Source organism: Rhinoderma darwinii, chromosome 5, assembly GCF_050947455.1.
Source record: "Rhinoderma darwinii isolate aRhiDar2 chromosome 5, aRhiDar2.hap1, whole genome shotgun sequence".
Classification (NCBI taxonomy): Eukaryota; Metazoa; Chordata; class Amphibia; order Anura; family Rhinodermatidae; genus Rhinoderma; species Rhinoderma darwinii.
The window spans coordinates 62,455,240-62,477,410 of record NC_134691.1 but is presented as its reverse complement, the minus strand read 5'-3'; the positions used below and the strand labels follow the sequence as shown (position 1 = coordinate 62,477,410).

Below are 22,171 nucleotides of genomic sequence, written 5' to 3'. Positions count from 1 at the left end.
TGGCTCAAAATAAATTAGACTGAAATTTAGACGAGTGTTCCAACAGACACTCACGTCAGGAACTTTATCCAGCATCCTAATCAGGAGATTTCATACAGATATATATAGAGAGAGGAGAAATAACACACAGACGTCAAAATACTCCTCTGGGGGTTTATTGCCAAACTCAATTACAATAATATCATTCAAAAGCGGTGTAGGGTTGAGGTTAACCAATCAGAGGCAATGTGACAATAATTCTTATTCAGACAATAAGAATATAAGAATATTTTAAATACATAAATATAATTCTTCATTAAAATGCTGACATCAGGTAACACCTGGAAACAAGCGTACAATGGAGTAGTGTTAACTGTTCTGTCCCATGAGGGAGTTTGTTGCGAATAGTTGCACTTTGTCTGGGCGTTCAGCCAACCCGCTAGCCATGGATGCATGAAGACCCCACGATGAACACATAGAGATAACACATTTCTTTGAGACTTGAGCAGAACTATGTAGAGGAAAGGTCATTAAAATAATGGAGAATAAATATCTTCGTAATTCGGCATCCTGCTTGACACTTGCACACACGAGCGTGATGCAGTGAGTCTTCCCTGCACCTCATAGGCTGCAGGCCTAATGTGGCCTGCAGCTTATAGTATTCATTAGTATCTGCGTACGGAGCGCCCCCTCCGGTGCTAGCAACGCCACCCGACATTAGGGGGCCCATGCCGCCCGGCCCATAAATGTTACGTGCCCCTTGCCCAGTTTGCCCTCACCTAACGCAGGCCCAAGTGCCGTCTGCATTACAAGAAAAGCGCCGAATGGCGGGAAGGGGAACCGATGATTCCCCATGCCTAGCCAGCGCTGTCAATACTATTGAGTTCCATAGTATGTAAGGGCTTTCTGGCCCTGGTCACAGGGGGGTTTCTGGTGTGTGTGTGTGTGTGTGTGTGTGTGTGTGTGTGTGTGTGTATATATATCCAGGGCTGGCCCTAGGATAGATGGCACGCCGTGCGAAATGATCATTCGGCGCCCCATCAAATCATAAAAAAAATGCCCCATAAAAAAGTATAATGCCCCCCACAGTATAATGCCCAATATGGTGCCCCCATAGAGTATAATGCCCCTTTAGTGCCCCCATACAGTATAATAATAATATTTAATAATATTATATATTATTAGCCCTTCAAGGACACAGTATTTTGTCCTCTAATTGTGCCCACACAGTATTATGCCCCCTAAGTGCCACACACCATATATTGCCCCCTGTAGTACCCCTACACAGTAAAATGTCCGCTTAGTGGGCCCCACAAAATATAATGCCCCCCTCCCCTGCTGCCACACCCCCCTTGTTGATAGTGTCCCCCTGTAGATTGTGCCATACAGCGTCCCTGTAGACAGTGCCATAATCCCCCACCTCCCCCTTGTAGATCATGCCACACAGCCCCCCACCTCCCCCTTGTAGACAGTGCCCCCAAACAAAAAGTAAATTGTACTCACCTAGGCCCCGTTCCCACGACGAACTGAGCTGCTCCACGATGGGATCCTTGCATAGGCCGGCGTGATCCAGTAGCCTAGCACAGAGTTTCCCAACCTTTTCTGACTCGAGGCACCCACTGGAAAAATAAAATTTTCTCAGGGCACCCCTACCAAAAATTTTCAGAAAAAGACAGAAAACGGCTAAAAACAAGTAAGACACTTGTAGGGTATGTTCACACAGCGTTTTTTTGTAAGGCAAAAGAACATCTGCCACAAAATTCCTTCAGGAATTTTGAAGCAGATTTTCAATTGACAGCATTGTTTGACCATTTTTTTTTTTTTCATTTTTTTAAGCCGTTGAAGCTAATGCAAAAGACGAAGGCAAAAAAGCTCCAAACGAACGCCGCAGGTATTTTCTGCCTCCTACCTTCAATTGGAGCTCAGGGGTGGAAACCACTTGAAAACTATCAGCTCCCCACTCACAGTAAAATGACCATCAGCCCCCACTCACAGTAAAATGATCATCAGCCCGCCACTCACAGTAAAATGACCATCAGCCCCCCACTCACAGTAAAATGACCATCAGCCCGCCACTTACAGATTCCCCCTATAGATAGTGCCACACAGACCCCTGTAGGTACTGCCACACAGCCCCTTGTAGGTAGTGCCAGCCACACAGCCCCTTGTAGGTAGTGCCACACAGCCCCTTGTAGGTAGTGCCACACAGCCCCCTGTAGATAGTGCCGCACAGCCCCCTGTAGGTAGTGCCACACAGCCCCTTGTAGGTAGTGCCAGACAGCCACTGTAGGTAGTGCCACACAGCCCCTTGTAGGTAGTGCCACACAGCCCCGTTAGGTAGTGCTACACAGCCCCCTTGTAGGTAATGCCACAAAGCCCATAGCCCCCTTGTAGATAGCACCCCCCCTTACTGTAAATAGCGCCACTGTAGCTCCCAGAAGGAGCTTAATCCCCTGTGGCCAGGGATTCTGCTCCTGGAGCGCTCCGCTTGATGTCTCTGTCCATATATGTCTCTGTCCAACTCCTGAAGCGGAATCCCCTGTGACTGAGGATTCCACTCCAGGAGAAGCCCCTATCGTCTGTGTCCATTTATGGACAGGTATGTCACTGGCTTCTCCTGGAGTGGAATCCCCGGTCACAGAGTCAGCAACGCTGTGGACAGGGATTCGCTTCAGGAGATGCCCCTGATGTCTCTGTCCATATATGGACAGAGACATCAAGCGCTCCGTCCAGGAGCGGAATCCCCGGCCACACTGGGATTCCACTCCTTCAGGGAGCTACAGTGGTACTAGTAGATAGCAGAGCAGGAAGATACCTCCCTGCTATAGTGGTGTCGCTACCACTGTAGCAGCCGCAGCGGCTTCTAGCGGCGCCGCCAGCCTGTCCTGATGGGCGGCACAGGCGCACTCATGCCCGGTGTCTCCACTAGCAGCTGCTATGTCTGCTACAGCGGTAGCGATGCCGCTGAGTGAAGAAGCACCCAGGCGGAAAGCCGGCTGCTGAGTCGCCGGCCAGAGCGCCTCTGAAAAAAGCAGGTGAAGGGAGCCAGCGTAGCACCACCTTCCACCTGCTAGAGTGATGCACCCTGTGCAATGGCACAGGTCGCACACCCCTAAGGCCAGCCCTGTATATATCGCAAATGTCACACGAGACGTTACCTGAGAGATACATAAGTCTATTTATGTCTAGCTATGTACATATAAATCTATCTATCCTTCTATCTATATCTATCTAATTATATATATTGTTATCTATTTTTGTGTGCATGTATATATACTAGTCCTCTTGACAATACCCCATAGATTCTCTATGGGGTTTAGGCATGGCGAGATTGCTGGCCAATCAAGCACAGTGTTACTGTGGTTATTAAACTAGGTATTGGTACTTTTGGCAGTGTGGGCTGGTGGCAAGTCCTGCTGGAAAATGAAATCAGCATCTCCATAAAGCTTGTCAGCAGAGAGAAGCATGAAGTGCTCTAAAATTTCCCGGTAGACGGCTGTGTTGACTCTGGATTTGCTATAACACATTATCCCAGGGGATGATAGAAGTGACATGTGAGTGGATGCTGGACCAAGGAGGGTACTTTTTTTATTGGAATATATTTGTCACGTAGGGTTCGTGGACCCTCTGGACTGTACCGCCTTGGCGTTATGGCAGCTGGCCAACAGGGCTCAGGTAACAGTCTATAGTTCGTATAGGGTACCTGTGGCAGATCGGACAGTAGCAAGGCAGGCTCGGATGGGACTAGGCAGCAGGCAGACGTCAGGCATGGTGTAGCAGGACAGGCGTGGTATGCAGCACAGCACAATTACAGCTAAGCACGGCACTTGACCATGATAGAACGGGATACAGGATACAGGAACAGGTACAGGAAACACTGGGATCTAGAAACTAGGAGACCATTTGCATAGACAAACTTTGGGTATGACAACGACACTCAGGCATGGGAGGAAGGGGCTGGGCCCTTCTTATAGTCCAGGGTGCTCTGAGAGCAATCAGATCAATCTCCCACCTGCGTGTGCTTTGTGAAGAAATCTCTGGAGAGAAGGGCGTCGACTGAATGGAAGGAGTTCGTGGACAGCGACCACGGACGTTACAGTATCCCCCTCTTTTTCCCCCTCCTCTTGGGACCAGAACGAGAGAGAAACCTCTTAATGTGGGTAGGAGCATTGAGATTCTCTTCTGGCTCCCAGGACCTCTCTTCTGGACCAAACCCCTTCCAATCTATTAAATAAAAGGTTCTTCCTCTTATTTATTTAATGTCCAGGATCTTCCTAACATTGAAGGTGTCTGAAGGACCGCTGGAGGCAACCGGAGGGCTAGGAGTCTTGGTAAAGTGGTTCAGAACCACCGGCTTCAGGAGGGAGACATGGAAGGAGTTGGGGATCTGCAGAGTAGGAGGCAGCCGAAGCTTGTAGGCGACAGGTTTCATCTCCTTTAGGATCTCGAAGGGTCCGAGGAACCTGGGAGCAAATTTGTATGATGGCACCCTCAGTCGAATATTCCTGGAGGACAGCCAGACCTTCGTGCCTGGGAGAAACTGAAGAGGTTCTCTTCTCCTTGGTACCTGGAAGTAACTGGGGAGGTTCACGTCTTCCAGTGTCTGCCTGTTTCTTCATGCGGTCGACCGCCAGCAGGATGGAGGTTCGAGTCTGCTGCCAGATCTGCAGAAAGTCCCTAAAAGCAGTGTCAGCTGCTGGTACCTCAGACGTATCAGGCACCGGGAGAGGAATTTGTTGGTGTTGGCCATAGACAATAAAGAACGGTGTATTCCTTGTGGACCGCTGGTGTGATTATTGTATGAGAATTCAGCCCATGGGAGCAACTGCACCCAGTCATGATGCTGCTTGGAGATGAAGTGGCGTAGGTAGTTCTCCAAGATCTGATTGATCCTCTCGACCTGACCATTGGACTGAGGATGGTAGGCAGAGTAAAAGTCCAACTTTACACCTAGGATTCCGCAGAGGGCTCTCCAGAACTTCGAGGTGAACTGAACCCCCCGATCAGACATAATATGCTGCGGCAAGCCGTGCAGGCGGAAGATGTGTTGGATGAAAAGCTTGGCCAGTTGAGGAGCAGAAAGAAGACCGGTCAGAGGAACGAAGTGGGCCATCTTCGAAAATCGATCCACCGCCACCCAGACAGTACTGCATCCAGCAGAGAGAGGCAGCTATATGCTGCCAGGCAGCATCGGGCACAGGCAATGCCTGGAGCAGGCCAGCAGGTCTGGAGTGAGCGACCTTGTTAGTTGCACACACTGAGCAGGAAGAAACAAAGTCCATAATGTCCTTGGTCAGTGTGGGCCACCAGAAATGACGGGCAATCAGATCTCGAGTCTTACGGATCCCCGTCTGACTTGCCAGTCTAGAGGAGTGTCCCCAGTGGAGCATTCTCCCTCTGTCAGCCAGGCGCACAAAAGTCCTCCCTGGAGGAATGTCCCCAACTTGCACTGGGTTGACAGAGACAATGCAAGATGGATCAATAATGTTCTATGGAATCTCCATGGTGTCTTCTGTCTCGAAAGACCTGGACAAGGCATCGGCCGTCACATTTTTGCCAGCCGGGCGATAATGAAGCTCAAACTGGAACCTGGTAACGGCACTTGACCAGGATAGCACGGGATACAGGAACAGGTACGGGAAACACTGGGAACTGGAATACACTAGGAGACCATTTGCATAGACAAACTTTGGGTACGACAACAACGCTCAGGCATGGGAGGAAGGGGCTAGGCTCTTCTTATAGCCCAGGATGCTCTGGGAGCAATCAGCTAAATCTCCCACCTGCGTGCGCTTTGTCTTCTTAAGTCTGGACTGAGCTCGCGAGGGCACCCTGGTGGTCACTGTAGAACAGGACGGCCATATGTGCAGACATCTCTGGAGAGAAGGGCATCGACTGGATGGAAGGATTTCGTGGTCAGCAACCACGGACGTTACAATATTGACTGCCACTTGTACAGGAACACCTATATCTGCCCCCTCCCTGTACGTTTGGTAACCCTAGCAGAGCAACAGTCTTGTCCATCCCTCAACATCACATGCAGACCTGTGTAGTTAAATACATTGGGGTAAATTAATTAAAGAGTAACTGCACTTTCATCAAACTTTTGATATGTCATATAGACATAAAAGTTTGGATTGGTGACGTAGCTGACGTAGACGGTCAATGTGAGCCGACTTCAACCTAACAGTGAGCGTCGATATCAGCTGAAGATGCTGAGCGCTTTGTTTCAGCGACGGTCGGGGTCTCAGCATATCCGGACCCCGACCAATCTAAACTTTTATGTCTCTGTGACACATCAACATTTTCATGAAAATGCAGTTAGTCTTTAAGGTATATGCGCCAGAATAATGGGTGGAACTTATCCAAAGCGGTGGGGTATTCTGCGGCCCGACATATTTTTCTATAATTTACATAATTATAGTGCACATCAATGCTAGCTCACAGCTGGCATAGATTTGACATTCTGGCGCATGGATATGGACCGAATTTAACGAAAGGGATGCATTGATTCTAAATAAATTAGGTGCGCATAGTTGCCAACAGTCCCGAATTTGCCGGTACTCTCCCAAATTTACAGAGACAGTCCCGGCAAATTCCTGTCCCAGACTTGTCCCGGCAAATAATATATTCAATTGTATCTGCGTCCTCAGGACACAGATACAATTGAATACTATGGCAGAGCAGGAAACTATCTGCTCCTGGCTCTGCCATTCACTTCTCCTGGAGCAGAATCCCCGGCCAGAGTGTTGCTCTGGTTGGGGATTCGGCTCATTGAGGGAGCCCCTGACGTCACTGTCCATATATGGACAGTAGTCAGCGGCTCCTCCAGGAGTGTAATCCCCGGCCAGAGCATTGCCAACACACTGGCTGTGGATTCGGCTCCTAGGGGGAGCCCCTGATGTCACTGTCCATATATGGACAGTGACGTAAGGGGCTATTCTAAGAGCGAAATCCCCGACCAGAGCGTCGGCAACGCTCTGTCTGGGGATTCTGCTCCCAGGGGGAGCCCCAATGGCGCTATCTACAGGAGGGGGTGTGTGTGGCGCTAACTACAGGGGATGTCTGTGGTGCTATCTACAGGAGATGTGGGTAGCATTATCTATAGGGGGTATGTGGTACTATCTACAGAGGGCACTGTGGTACTAACTACAGAGGGCACTATGGTATTATCTATAGAGAGCACTGTGGTATTATCTATAGAGAGCACTGTGGCATTATATATGGGGGGGTGAAGCACTATCTGCAGAGGGCACTGTGACATTATCTACAGAGGGCACTGTGACAATATCTTCAGAGGGCACTGTTGCATTATCTACAGAAGGGACTGTGCCATATCTACAGTGGTTGTGTGTGTCACTATCTACAGAGGGCACTGCGGCATTATCACGCCTGAACGGACATTGGGTGTGGGGAGATGCTCTTGTACCCTTGGCGGTACTGTTGCCTTGGCAACCGTATGACGCACAGAGGGTATCGTACACGGGTCCAATTAATTTGAGATGCTCAAATTGTGGCTTTTCTACATCAGAAAACTGGCGTAGAACATTTCCCCACAGTGCTGGAATAGATGCATATCTTTCAAACTGCTACCCCCAACCCATGCAACCATGATGACCATTTTAAAAACATAAAAAAATATTTATATAGTGTTATATAGTGTATTCCTACAATGAACAATGGATGACATCACATATATATATATATATATATATATATATATATTGCATTCATTTTATTAATCCTATGTTCCATTGTATACAATGTGAAGTCTACATTTATAACCTAAAGCAAATTCTAAACAGCTGCTCCATTTGCCTGAAACAGAGCCACATGGAAATGCGTGTATGAGTGTACAATAAATTTACTGGTGGCTCCAGGTCCTCGAGAGTGGATAGCTGCACTTGATAACTCTTTTGGCTATTCAAGTCAACAGCTGCTATATACAGCTCAATACAGAGAAGCTATCCTACAAACATCCCGTCACAGCTGCCCACACACAGTGATAGAATATAAATATACTTTATCTTACAATGTTTAAGCCCTTTTTGTTTCCGAGATCCACTGTCCCGTATGTTGTTTTTTTTATCAAAAGAAGAATCAGATCTCAGCACAAGGTAGAGGGTAAATATATCCTAACATATTCTTATTGAATGTTTCCCCTTTACGTTGTGCTAAGATCCGATTCTCCTTGTGATTAAGAATCGCTTAATGGGTAACTAAACTTTTTTTTAAAACTTTTGATATGTCATAGTGACATGTCAGAAGTTTTGATCGGTGGGGTTCTGAGCACTGAGACCCGGTGGGATCGCTGCATGAAGCGGCAGAAGCGCTCGGGTGAGCGACGGGCCGATTAGTTCCTGATCGGCTTTCCTCAGAGCGGTGTACAAGCTCAATAGAAAGTCTATGAGTCTGTACAACGCTCGCTCGGTTATGCGAGGAATGTCGTAGTGCGTGTTCAACATGTGTCCTTGGTGTGGGTCGACAATGTGCGGCATATGTCTAAGGTGTGAGTGGCGAGGGTGGAGGATATATCCTAGGTGTAAGTGGTGTGCGTGCACATGTGCCCTAGTTGTGAGTGGTGCATGTGCGGCATATGTCCTAGGTGTGAGTGAGGGATGTGTTCTAGTTGTAAGTTGTATGCGTGCGCATGTGTCCTAGGTGTGAGTGGTGTGCGTGTGTCCTAGGAGTGTTGTGCATGCGCATGTGTGCTAGGTGTGAGCGGTGTGTGTGCGCATGTGTCCAAGGTGTGAGTGTCACGAATGCAGCATGTGTCCAGCTTGTGGGTTGCATCTGTGCGTCATGTGTAAAGCATGTGAGTGTGTGTGTATATGCTTGAATATAAAATATAAATCATACTATTTAGTTACAGTATGGTGATATTTTAGCATTGTATACTGGTATAATTTGCAATCTTTATACGTCAATTAGGCCATGATCACGCAATCAGGATTTGATTAGGTCTAAGTCCCTGATTCCACACCTAAATCCCTTTCAAACAAATCCACTAATATTCTGCATCCATTACAAGTGAATGGGCTTTTTTATACCCCATTCACATGCAGCGAAAAGAAGTCTGCTTGAATTTGCAAAAAAATCCTCTAGAATAACGAACATGTACATTATTCTCGTGGAAAAGCAGTGGATTCATTGGAGTTGGAGCTATCAGGAACTATTCCTCTTTCATTTACACCTGTTTTAATAAATCTCCCCATGTCTTGTATAGCTGAAAGGTGGTCCCATGTACTCCAGCCAAACACTGGCAGCTGCGTATGGCCTGCGGTGGGCTTGTGTGCTTAAAAATGCCAGGGCTGATTTTAATTCCCAATACGGCCCTGGTCCCTGTTAGGAATATGGAGCATGTTAAAAAGTTCACAAAGACAACACCATGGCTCCATCAATGAGCCTTTTTCAAGTGTCAAATACATATTAAGGCCGGGTTCATACGTAGAATAAAACACTGCGGTTTTTCTGCAATGGATTTATTTGCGGAAAATGTGCAGCATATTACAGTAGCAGCAAAGCGTGAGAACAAATCTCATCCACACGCTGCATAAAAAAACGGCCAAAAAACTTTCATTTATTGACTTGCAGTGCGGTTTTTTAATCCGAGGTATGATCACTTATGTTGCGGAATCACTGCATTTCTTTTGCTGGCTTTCCACATTGAAATCAATGGGGAGGCAAAACCCGAAACACATAGCAGATGTTGCGATTTTTGTGGTGAAAAAGCTGCAATTTTACAGCAAAAATCACAAGCAGGAAATAAAAAAATTCTCCTACTTACCCAGAACTCTCTGCTCCTGCATCCAGCCCGACCGACTTTTCATCCCATGTGACTATTGCAGTTGATCACAGGCTGCAGCAGTCACATGGGATGAAACGTCATCCCACGAGGTCGGGCTGCAGGACATCAGAGGGACGCGTCACCATGAACACAGGTATGAACTTTTTTGCTTTTAGTGCTGTTTTTCGCAGTGGACATTCTGCCCCGAAAAACGATACCACATTTTAGTGCGGCTTTTCGTCTGAATTCTATGCGGCATTCAGGGTGGATACGCTGTGTGCTTTTACGCAGCGTATCCGGCCTGTGTGATAATACCCTGAGGGTTCATTCAGACGTGCGTGTCCGATTTGCGTGCGTAAAAAACGCAGCGTTTTTCCTACATTTCCTGCCCGTGTGCCGTATTGGCATCAGTGTGCTTTACATGAGGCATGCGCTTTCACGTCCGAGCTGGCACTTCATGTTAAAAAATCTGTATTTCTCTGCTTTTCAATGTATTTAATACGTGGAATACGTACAACACGCGGACGTGCGACCGTGTGCTGTCCGTGGTTTTCACACACTCAAAGACTTCAATGTGCGACTAGGTGCATGAAAACGAACCAATACAGGACATGCAGTGAATTTCACGCAACGGACACACGCTGCGTGAAAAACAACGCATATGTGAATGACCCCATTGAATTGCATGGGTCCGTGTGCTGTGAGTGATTTCAATATGCTCGTCTGAATGAGCCCTTAAGGTGTTTTTCTGAGACTCTAAGGGCTCATTCAGATGTGCGTTGAAACACACATCACAAGGACCCATTGATTTCAATAATGCTATTTACATATGCGTTGTTTTTCACACAGTGCGTGTTCGTTGCGTTAAACTTACTGCATGTCCTATATTGGTGCGTTTTCACGCACATAGTTGCCCATTGAAGTCAATGGGTGCGTGAAAACCAAGCACAGCACACGGTCGCACATCCGTGTGCTCTCCGTGTTTCACGCATCAATTACATTGAAGTGCGTGAAAAACATATGCCACACGCACAGCACACTGATGCAAAATCGCAATGCACACGGACAGATTTATGCAAGTTTTTTACGAGCGTAAATCTGTCACGCTCGTGTGAATGTAGCCTGATATTGATGGACTATTCTTAGTATAGGCCATCAGTATTTGATCGGTTAGTTTCCGACTCCCGATACCCTCACCAATTGGCGCGCACATCCTTTTTATTGTTTACCCAGACATAACGCTGTACATATACTTTTGATTGTGCCTGGTATTGTAGCTTAGTCTCAGTCAAAATCTGAAAAGTTCCATTTGGAGGGGTATTTCCTGCGTTACAGATCTATTTTGTATGGATCCCCTCGGTAAGAATATTTTCAAAATACAGCACCCGATTATCACCAAACGACGGTCCATCACTCTGTCACACCCCTTCAGCTAACATTGATCACTAAAGAATGACCGCCAGTTCGTGCAATCAGTGATTAAATCACAGCCATCAACACTACCACACCTGTTCTTATTTTACTACTCTCAACCAGAAATGTTTTGGGTTGTATCACCCCACCAGAGGATTCTCTTGTGGGCCCATTTTCGGCCACAACATCTGGGGTTTTGATTCCTTTATTAGTGATATGACGTGTATGATAGTAGAGTTTACTATGCAAGTCAAATCTACAGAGCAAGCCCTTTAGGGTGCGCTCACACGTTGCATACTTGCATTGTATTTACACGTACACATACCCTGCGGAAAATTTTACAATGTAGTTCTATGAAAAAAATATTCTGCTATTCAAGAACTAGAGAAATCCGTAGAGTTCCGGAGTATTTCTTCCATAGGCATACATTGTAATTTTCCGTAGCGTATTTTCACACTGCGAAAATACAATGCAAGTATGCCTAGCTTACCTTTGGTATAATTTCATCTGATGAGCCAAGTTACACCAATCCGGTATTGCACCTGATATTCAATATGTTTTCTGAAACTTTACAACAGTATGATTTTTTTTTTTACTTGTATCACAAAATCAATGTACAGTTTTATAATTTTACATTCAAAACAATGCACTAAAATTCATCTCAATTTGTATTTTTCTTTTAAAAAAAATAAAAAAAAAAAAAAAAAGCAGTTAAACGATTGGCAATTACATTTGAGGCACGAAGGTCGATTCAATAACACTGGAATAGGTCAGCCTTTTAATTAAAACTCAATTTATATTCTAATCAACATGATAGTGACCTACAGATCATAAAATGTGCTCTGCAATCTCCATGAACTAGAAGAACACAAACAGAATTTTAGCAATAAAATGTGACCATGTGCCTACTCGCTTTTCCAGAAGACAGCTTGCGAGTTAAGTTTTTACAAATACGGGTCATTATATCTCTATTCAGAGTTGAGGCCTGGAGGTCATTTCCTGTGCATCCCGACTGACTACACTCGTGTGTATGATGTCCCGCCAGTGCGATGCTTGGTCTATTATTCAGCACGCAGTCTCAGCTACTGTGCCGTATGACCTACAAATATAATTGATCATAAGCCCCATCTAATTGAAAACAAAAGATGATGGATATAACATGTGACGTGAAAGACGCCTCGTCCATTATTGCGGTTTACACAAAGAATCTTCTAATCTCCCATGTGTGCCCAGCTCTACAGGACATGTCCTTTATACTCTGATAATGTTGCCCACCACACTTTTCTATCTGGAAACCTTGATGACCAATTTGCGCATTAAAAAGCGTTCACAGAGGAAGCTGCTGAATCTCTTGGTCTCCTTACCTATTACGGCGGTAATATTACAGATGCATATATGCTTGAGGAGTACAGTTTATGTATTTTTAATAGGCTGTTAGATAATCTGATGGTTTTGTAGAATGAAGAGGAAAAGAATTAGCGTTATTCATCTAATAAAATACAGTGTGCTGCAACACCTTCTCACAATCTGCACCAGGTTATAGAATGCAGTATCTTCGCATGATGAATATACTAGATAGACAGAGTGAAAAAGACAGCAACGACATACTTGAACCACGGTTGACTAAACATGATAAACACTATTTCATAATAAAATCACTGTAGCGCACATATTCATCATTACAATTACTGTAGTCCATTAGAGCCGTGGTTAACAAGTCCCGTGTTCTTGTCCCATTTACATTTTTTGACCCTGTAATGGATGGAGAGAGAATATATTAGTGGTATGGCCTATATCATCAATAAGCCCTAATAAGTTATTGGTGAATCAACTGTGATTGGTTTTAATGTCAGCTACAAATGGGGTTTTCTTCTGCTGAACCTTTGAGGCTCTGTTGTATTAGGGGTCCATTATAGACAGAACCTTGTTCGGACCTCAGGATCCTTTGGTGCACTTGGTGGCCAGTCCAACCCTGTGCTTAAGGCCTAATGCACCCCACTGTGGTTTTTTGTCCATGTGCTTTCCGCAGTTTTGCAGATAGCACACAGACCTATTCATTTATATGGCCCCATGCACACGACCGTGATGTACACGGATCCGTTGTGGGGGGCGATTCTGGGCCGCAAAAACTCAGGACATGTCATTTTACTGACCGTATTTGCAGATCATGTGACCTACTCAGCCTTCCTTTTTTTGCAGATATGTGAATACTGATGACACATGGATGCATGACCGAAGGTTTTTTGCAGACAAATGGACCACAAATACAGGCAACGGATCCGTAGCCATGTGCACGGCTGTGATTTTCGGGTTGGCCGGCCACGGAGTGTCAACCGCGACCCACCCGCAAATCGCAGGCTGTGCATATGGCCGCGGCCATTATTTTCAATTAGTCCGGACCACAGAACACGGCCGTAATAAGGCTTGCCTGTTCTTTCTGTGGTCCGGGCTCCGGGGCCATGCACGGACTGTGGAAACCACGGTCGTGTGCATGGCCCCATAGGAATGAATGAGGCCACAATTCTCCTGTGTATTTTCGGGGGAATTGCGGCCGCAAAAGCACGTTCGTGTGCATGGGGCCTGACTCTAATATTTCTGTATCTCCAAGCTCAGCTAATGGTGGTCTCATTGAAATTGCAAGTGTATATGTATTATAGTAAATAGTCTAATGTAAATAGAAGGAAGTTCCATCAACAAAACTCGTGGATCTGAAAAAATCCAAACTAAACTAAAGCGGCTTAATAAATACCACAACCCTTTTATGCTAGCGGTTAGTGGAGGTCTAGGCTCAAACCCCGCCAATACTTACATTTAGATATATCTCCAATAATTTATCAAAAGATAAAAGAGAACATCTTAGCCCGACCCACAGCATCCATAAATTGTAACATTTTTCTGGGGGGCTTGCAATTACATTTGTATTTCTCAGAGTTCATCACTAGGTCATTCAATACATTTTAATCCAACAAAAAGTCTTCTTGACAAGATGGGTCAGGGTGGTGTTTGTACACTGACTGGTCTCACCTCTATCAATAATGGATTGTATTGAATTGTAATTCGTGTGACACATTTATTGCTATACAGAAATATATCTACTTGAGTTAAGATACAATGTACTTATAGCTATACACTCCTTTTGCCGCTATGCTACAATTCTGTATTTGTTGCGGTGAGAATACTTTCTAAAATCTTGATCTCATACAAAAAGTTTTTCTCTTGCCCTGAGCAAAATTAGTCCCTGGTGTAACGGAGCATAAAAGAGATTTTCTAAGCTACAGAGTTGAAAGACAATACACAAATGAGAGATGCGCGAGAATAAAAACAAAGAGTAAGGTTAGTAGGGTCACACTGAAGCGGTTACCTATAGATTGTTATATAATCAGAGCTGTGGGAAGATTTCAAGCTGTAACACAGGTCAGTCAATGTTAGTTATTATGAGGGTAGCCTTACATTAAAGTAGAACTAACAAAATCTTTGGATCAAAGACACTTTATTGCAGGGGGGGGCATGGCTTGGACGTGGGGCTGGCTGGAGGTGTTTTACTGGGGCTCCCGTCCCTAGCATGCTATCCTGAGTAATCCTGCTCTATACGTGGTCCCAGCGCTCCTCCAGGTGATTTGCTACCAGGTGTGGTGATTTGCTACCAGCGGAGGTCAGTGCTCCTTTTCAGACGCATATTTGGGCCCTTGCTCCTCTTTTGCAATTGCGGCCTACTGGCCGGTCTAAAGCTGCGGACTGGAGTAACAGATGGTGGCTGGAAGTTGGAGAGGCCGCGCGCCCGGCTGTGTACTCTCCTGTGTACTCCTGGGTCTACGGGGAGGGCTCCCCTCTGCTCCTACTGAGGAGTGACGACCTCCTGAGGGGATAACCTGTATTCTGCGGCTTGGAGTTTTGGACCTTGTCTGGAATGGATCCCCAGCCTGGATTTGTTGTGGTGGACGGACGCAGGCTACTTACGTCCGCACCGGAACCACAATGGACCCCCTGTCCCACAGTTTGGGCCTTGTGTGTAGCCCCTTGTGATTTGCCCTAACGCCTGCCTGGGGCTTGTAGCTGCGACACAGGGGATGCTCTGAAGGGGAATTCCTGTGGACGCGACCACCATTGTAGTGTGGTGAGTGACTTTAGCAAACTTGTTGCCACTGATACTTGGATGTTTTATGGCCTCCATGCTATCTCCTCTTATACTGCTAAGATGCAATCTGGATATAAGAAGATGCATGGAGGATCTTCTCCCTTCCCTATTCCTATAATTCTATAAAGTGTGTCTGGTTGTGCACCGATCTGAGGTGATTCTCCGTCCTTACATTGTCCTGCAACTCGGTGTACTCCTAAAATGGCCCCCTCCAAACAGTCCAAAATTATGGACAAGATGGATAAATCCACTGGTCCTATATCTGGACCCCATGCCGCGTGGCCTTCTGAGGCCTCCACCTCTCCTTCCACTTCTGTCGACTCTCCTCCTAAACCGTACATGTTGGATTTGCGGAAGGCAGAATCACAGAATCTCGTACGGTTCTAACCGAGAAAATGTATGCCCTTCAGACAGATTTTGGTCTTCTCAGAGCTGACATACACACACTACGCGAAAAACCTACTTAGTCTGAGAGGCGTATTTCCGATCTGGAAGATGTCGTGACTCCTTTGAGATCAAGGGTCGACACTCTAGAAATGCAACAGTCCACATGGTGGGCGAAATTAGATGATATGGAGAACCGTTTGCGAAGATGCAACATCTGCTTCATCGGCCTCCCTGAAGGTGTGGAAAGGCCTGATCCTGCTGCATTTTTGGAAAATTGGCTCAAGTCATTGTTTGGGGATACTGCCTTTTCTGCTATGTTCTGTGTAGAACATGCGCATCGTATCCCGACTAGAGCTCCTCCACCTGGAGAACCGCCTCGCACGTTCATTGGAAAGTTTCTAAATTTCAAGGACAGAGATAAGGAACTAGCAAGGAAACAAGAGCCTTTGAAACATACTAATCAGGATGTGAGAGTCTTTCCAGATTACTCATTGGAGGAACAAAAACAGAGGTAGCGATTTATGGAGGCGAAGAAATGCCTTAGGGAGAAACAAACTCAGATTGGTGCACAACGGTCCTGCAATATTCCTGGACAAGCCGAAAGAGGTCTTTGCCTGGTTGGTAAGTTATGGACTCTAGCTTCTATACTCCTTGATGGAGCACTCGATTTCCCTCGCCAATGATCTCTGGTGTGATGTGTGCTGAGAGATATGCCGAAATATCGATATGCATCAGATACTGTTTGGCTCCTATCGCTCCATATCTTCCTATGCTGTGAGGACCTATAATGACAGACTGTTTTCTGCCATGGTTCATGCTCTACACTTTACGCTTCGGGTGAAGATTTGGCGTTTTCTCGCTGATATCTTCAATGATGACGGATGTCAGGTTGCCTACCAGAACTTAGATATGTTGCCGTAATACTCCTGTCTTCCAAGCTGTAGCTCTGCCGAGTCTATTGATCTTATGTGAAAATTCTTGCTACATTCTAGGGAAAGGGGGCTGCCCCCCTTTACTAACCATTTCAACATACTTTGTAGTTTAGTTTCTGTTTTTTTGCTACTTGCTGCAATTGGGAATGAAACCTGTCTCAAGTTCTGGGGGATGGGTAGCATGGGTTTGGGTTGGGTTTAATTGTTTTTGCCTTTCATACTTGTCTGCTTGTATATATGTCCTTTCATTCCATATGTGGACTGGTGATCTGATAAATGGGAGTGTTGGTGTTGGAGATTTCCACAGGAGATGCAATTAAAATATTCAACCCCAGTGTCTTGCGACTCTCCGGATTTATATAGCCCTTACTATTTCTCATGGAGACGCTATGCCATCTTAAAATTATCTCCTGGAATGTGAGAGGTTTGAATGACAAATTCAGACAGCCTCTAGTAATTTATTTCCTTTCTATGTACAATCCGCAAATTGTTATGTTACAAGAGATTAATTTACTCGGTTCCAGGTTGCGAGCCCTTATACGGCCCTGGGACAGGAATGGTTATCACGCCTCCTACTCCAGTTACTCCTCTGGGGTCTCGTTACTGGTCCGCAAATCTCTACAATGTGATGTTGCAAATGTAAGAACAGATCCAAGGGGGAGATTCATTATGCTACTCTGTCAAATCCATTTCACATCCTTTATTATAGTGAATGTATATAATCCTCCTTCGGCCACTGTGCAACTACTCACTGATATAATAATGTTGGTAACGGAGTTTGGTCCTGCTCCCCTTCTGATTCTGGGGGTTTTATTCTCTTGCTGTTCTCTGCCTTAGGCAAATTTGGGTGAGTACCGGGTTCTGGTTCCCATTTAGCTAATTGTGCTGTCATTTACGGGAAATTTGGCGGGCTCGTTACCCTGACTCTGTAGCTTATTCATGCTACTCACCAGCCTGTAGATCATTCTCCCAAATTGACTTGGCGTTTGGTAATGCTGTATCCTTGACATATGTAGCAGATATGCAGTGCCTCCCTCAAGAAATCTCAGACCACTCTCCCCTCATGGTTACTCTGGGGTTCCCTGAAATTTCAAAGCGCAAGATCTGCAATCCAGAGTCTTCCCTGGCTCTCTTGCGCCGAGATTGCAACTACATTGGAAAAATAAATTTTAGGGTGCTGGAGAACTAATTTGGGTTCAGCAGATAGCAATCTGGTATGGGATGCCTTCCAGGCGTATATTAGAGGGGTAGTTATATGGGCTAAATCCTCATATAGGAGGTGGCTAGCTCAGCAGCGTACGGTTTTAGAAGCTGAGTTGGTTGTGGCAGAGGAAGAGTTTATCAGGACTAGGGAAACTTCAGCCTTTACTACCTTCTCAGCAAAACAACGAGAATATAATCTTTTAGTAACTTAACTTACTAAGAAAAAAAATGTTGTATTGTTAGCACAGAGTTTTTGAACATGGAGACAAGAATGATCTTTTGATGGCTTACCTGGCTAGAGAGGACACTACCCCAAATTCTATTTTGGAAATAACTTCCTGCACTGGGATGTCTGTTGGTGACCCCTTGGCCATTAATGAAGTCTTTGCTAAATTTGACTCTGACTTATACTCATCTAAAGTTTCCACTACCCCTTCTGATCTAGAGATATATCTAGATAATATTGTGTTCCCTACCCTGGATAGAGAGGATGTTAGTATTCTCGAAGCCAATCTAACTATAAAGGAAATTACAAAGGCTATTAGCTCCTTTCCGAACCGAAAAACCCCTGGTCTGGATGGCATGCCCATAGAGTGGTAAAAAGCACAAGTTGACTTAATTGCCCATCATTTGCTTAACCTTTTCAATCCTTTGATAGGGGCCATACCCTCTCCCCCTCTATGAGAGAGGCTCTTGTAGTATTCATCCCAAGCCCAGTAAAGATCCTAAAGAATGTGACTCCTGCCAGCCTATTTTGCTCTTTAACTGTGACATTAAAATAATAGCTAAGATTTTGGTGGTGTCTGCAAAAAACTAATTTCTCATATTATACATCCGGACCAATCTGACTTTATGCCCAGGAAAGCCACTGATGTGAACCTTCGAAGGCTCTTTACTAACATGTCCCCTGCTGTGGGTTCGGGAGGGTCCAGAATTGTTGCCGCTTTATATCTCGAAAAGGCATTTGACTCCATAGAGTGGTCTTACTTGTGGTCTGTACTTGGTAAATTTGGGTTTGGGCCCAGATTAATCTGATGGATACAGCTATTATACTCCCAACCTCTAGCCAGTATTAAAACCGATTGTCACATCTTCCCCTCATTCACACTAGCCCGAAGGACTAGACAGGGTTGCCCACTCTCGCCTTCCCTCTTTGCATTGGCCAATGAGCCTCATGCGTTAGCTATAAGGGCTTCTCCTGACATTAAAGGCTTTGAGATGTGTGGAAGGGAGGAGCGTTTCTCGCTCTATGCTGACGATACGCTTGTATTCCTTAAGGCTATGTTCACACGGAGTATTTTGGGGGAGGAATATCTGCCTCAAAATTCCATTTGGAACTTTGAGGCAGATTTTCCTCTCCCTGCACGTCGATTTTCGCTGCGTTTTTCGCCCGCGGCCATTGAGCGCCGCGGGCATAAAACAGCGCGAAATACGCTTTCTCTGCCTCGCATTGAAGTCAATGGGAGGTCAGAGGCGGAAGCGCCCGAAGATAGGGCATGTCGCTTCTTTTTCCCGCGAGGCAGTCTTACTGCTCGCGGGAAAAAGACGCCGACGCCTCCCATTGAAATCAATGGGAGGCGTTCTCGGGCCGTTTTTGCCGAGTTTTGCGACGCGGTTTCATCCCCGGAGAATTTTTAGATATCTGCAGAAGAAATTATGGGAAAATAATAACAGCCAGCCAAACTATTACCCCTACATCAAATGATTGCGGTTTCTATATTTACTACGGGGTGAAAGAAAAAGAAATATAACAACTTCTGACAAGGTATCCATGTGTGTTATGCAACAAAATTGATAAAATTATACTTTAACCCCTTAGTGACCAGCCTATTTTAGGCTGTAATGACCAATTTTTGACGTTTTTCCATAGTCTCAATGAAAGAGCTATAACTTTTTTTATTTTTTCGTCTACATAGCTGTATAAGGTCTTGTTTTTTGCGGGGCAAGTTGTATTTTTTTAATAGCACCATTTTGGGGTACATATAAGTTATTGATTAACTTTTTTAGGGGGGTAATGGAAAAGAACCTGACATTTTGCCACGCTTTTTAGAACCTGACATTTTGCCACGCTTTTTTGTGTCTTAGATTTACGCCGTTTACTGTGTGGTATAAATAACATAATAGCTTTATTCAGGGGGTCGTTACGATGATACCATATTTATATAGTTTTTTTTGTTTTACTACTTTTACACAGTAAAAACACTTTTTTTTCAAAATTATTTGTTCTTGTGGGACGAATTCTAGTTTTTATTGGTGCCATTTTGGAGTTCATGCGACTTTTTTTTTTTTTTTTTTCTTTATCAAGATTTTTATTTTGAAATTTTTTTTAACAGCATATAAAACATTGTACACCATTGCCCAAAAATTTGCACGCAGTACAAAATACAAATTTTCACAGTATATGAACAGTATATGAAATGCATGAACATCAATGGGAGGTAACCTCCCAGCCATCTAAAGAAAGTATGAATCAAAATACGGTGGTACTAACTGTACCATGTTCACATAAAGATAGTGCAATAAACATGGTTCATGCGACTTTTTGATCACTTTTTATCAAATTTTTTTGAAGGGAGGATGAACAGAAAACAGCAAATCTAGCAGTGTTTTTTTTTTTTTTTTTTTACGGCGTTCACTATGCGGGTTAAATAACATAATAGCTTTATAGGTGTGGTCGTTACTGAGGTGGCGGTACCAAATATGTGTAATGTTCTAAATTATTTATTTTTTTCATAATAAAGCATTTTGTAAGAGAAAAACATTTTTTTTTACTTGGGATTTTTATTTATTTATAATTAACTTTATTAAACGTTTCGATAACTTTATTTTTAGTCCCCCTAGGGGACTTTACTATGCGATCATTATAATATACTGTATTGCAGTGTATTATTGTCTGTCAGTGTAAAACTGACAGGCACCTGTTAGGCCATGCCACTGGCATGGCCTAGCAGGCATCCACTACAGGCAGACCTGGGGGCATTTGTTAGGCCCCCGGCTGCCATAGAAGCCATTAACACCCTGTCTTTAGACCGCCCGACACCCGCTTTAGCCACCACAGGACACCCATGACGGACTTTTGTCACAGCGTAGTGAAAAGTCAGCGCTCTGTCATAAGTACCCTTAACTGCCGCCGTGAAAATACGTTTTGGAGGTCGTTAAGGGGTTAATGCTAATATATTAACTTACGATTATTATTAGGACACTCCACCAGTTGTGACATCATTAACATTTATCAATTCTGAAATTTAATGAAGTGGTGTATAGTGATGTCATCATGAAATCACTATTTGTAATTTCACCTTCATAGGTAGTAAATGTTGCCAGTGTCACCCATTTAGTAATTTGGAGTATTGAATCTATTCTGCAGTTGATAAGAAAATCTGAATGGCACTGATTATGATAGCATTTATTCTGATTAAATCATTTAAGTCACTAGTTGTATGTTCACTCAGGGCAGATATGCTGCGTAAAAGCACACAGCCTATCCGCCCTGGTCGCCGCAGGGAATTCCGGCTAAAAAACCATACCAAGTTGTGTTGCAGTTTTCCGTCTGGAATGTCCGCTGTGGAAATCCTACACTGAAAAGAAAAAAAAGGATACTTACCATGGCGTTTTTGCGGTGGAATCGCTGCTTTTCTGCCAGAAAAACAACGCAACATCTGCTATTTGTTGCAAGTTGTACCTCCCTATTGAATTCAATGGGGAAAATCTGCAACAAAAAAGCGGCAATTACGTAAATACAATTGGTATGCTGCGGATTAATAAATCGCACCGCAGGTCAATTTCTGAGCGTTTTTGTTCCGCTCAGCATTTACACAACTTGTGGATGAGATTTGTTCAAATTTCATCCACTTTGCTGCTACCTTATTATGCTGCAGATTTTCCGCAACTGCATCCGTTGCGAAAAAAAACTGCAGTATTTACGCTACGTGTGAACTTGGCCTTTAAATAAGAGTATATTAAAGTAAATGTCCTAGAATCAAAAATGATCCGCTATCCACAGAATTGGTGATAATTTTCTGATCGCTGGGGGCCCTATTACAGGAATCCCCAGCGATCACAAGAATGGGGTCCCGACCCAACGGATCCTCCTTACTGCACCCCCTGAAGTGAGGAGGAGCTTAAATGGAGTAGCATTCAAGTATGCGCTCGCCGCTTCACTCAACGTCTATGAGAAAGATGAAAACAGCCCACCACTCTATTCGGCTGTTTCCATCATTCCATAAACTTTGAATGGTGCGGCAGCACGCTTGCCCGACCACCACGCCATTCAATGTCCTCCTGCAAATGATCTGTGGGGGTCCCAATGGTGGATAGGTGATGATTTTTATTTTG

At 44.8% G+C, this 22,171-nt stretch overlaps 1 long non-coding RNA gene across 1 annotated transcript in view; it reads right to left on the bottom strand.

Annotated features, from left to right (window-relative positions):
• Positions 1-11,892: 11,892 nt before the first annotated feature.
• Positions 11,893-22,171, bottom strand: part of LOC142651411 (uncharacterized) — a 37,859-nt gene continuing 27,580 nt past the window's right edge. Inside the window, exons 3-4 of the long non-coding RNA XR_012847617.1 lie at positions 21,441-21,545; positions 11,893-12,931 (exon numbers count right to left, since the gene is read on the bottom strand). This is a non-coding gene — a long non-coding RNA (uncharacterized LOC142651411). The remainder of the gene's footprint in view (positions 12,932-21,440; positions 21,546-22,171) is intronic.